The sequence below is a fragment of the Nestor notabilis genome, unplaced genomic scaffold, assembly GCF_000696875.1.
Source record: "Nestor notabilis isolate BGI_N333 unplaced genomic scaffold, ASM69687v1 scaffold21972, whole genome shotgun sequence".
NCBI classification, from domain to species: Eukaryota; Metazoa; Chordata; class Aves; order Psittaciformes; family Psittacidae; genus Nestor; species Nestor notabilis.
The window spans coordinates 3,577-3,800 of record NW_009918164.1 but is presented as its reverse complement, the minus strand read 5'-3'; the positions used below and the strand labels follow the sequence as shown (position 1 = coordinate 3,800).

The following is a 224-nucleotide window of genomic DNA, read 5'->3' as shown; positions in this document are numbered from 1 at the left end:
CGGTGGCAGGGACAGGATGCGGGTGTCCCTGCCCTCCTGGGGCACAAAGCTGCAGCTTTGGGGTGTCCGGGATGGGATCATGGACCCTCCAATGCTCCCTCTTCTCCCGGCAGTTCCGGGAGAACCTGCAGGATGTGCTGCCCTCGCTGCCCACCCAGGACGATTATTTCCTCCTCAAATGGCTCCGAGGTAACCCCAGGGTGGGGGACATGCGTCATGGGTGA

At 62.9% G+C, this 224-nt stretch overlaps 1 protein-coding gene across 1 annotated transcript in view; it reads left to right on the top strand.

Moving 5' to 3' along the window:
- Window positions 1–116: 116 nt before the first annotated feature.
- LOC104401869 (SEC14-like protein 2) overlaps window positions 117–224 on the top strand; it is a gene marked incomplete at its 3' end in the record, with an annotated part of 3,670 nt that continues 3,562 nt past the window's right edge. The window contains exon 1 of the mRNA XM_010009584.1: window positions 117–189. The remainder of the gene's footprint in view (window positions 190–224) is intronic.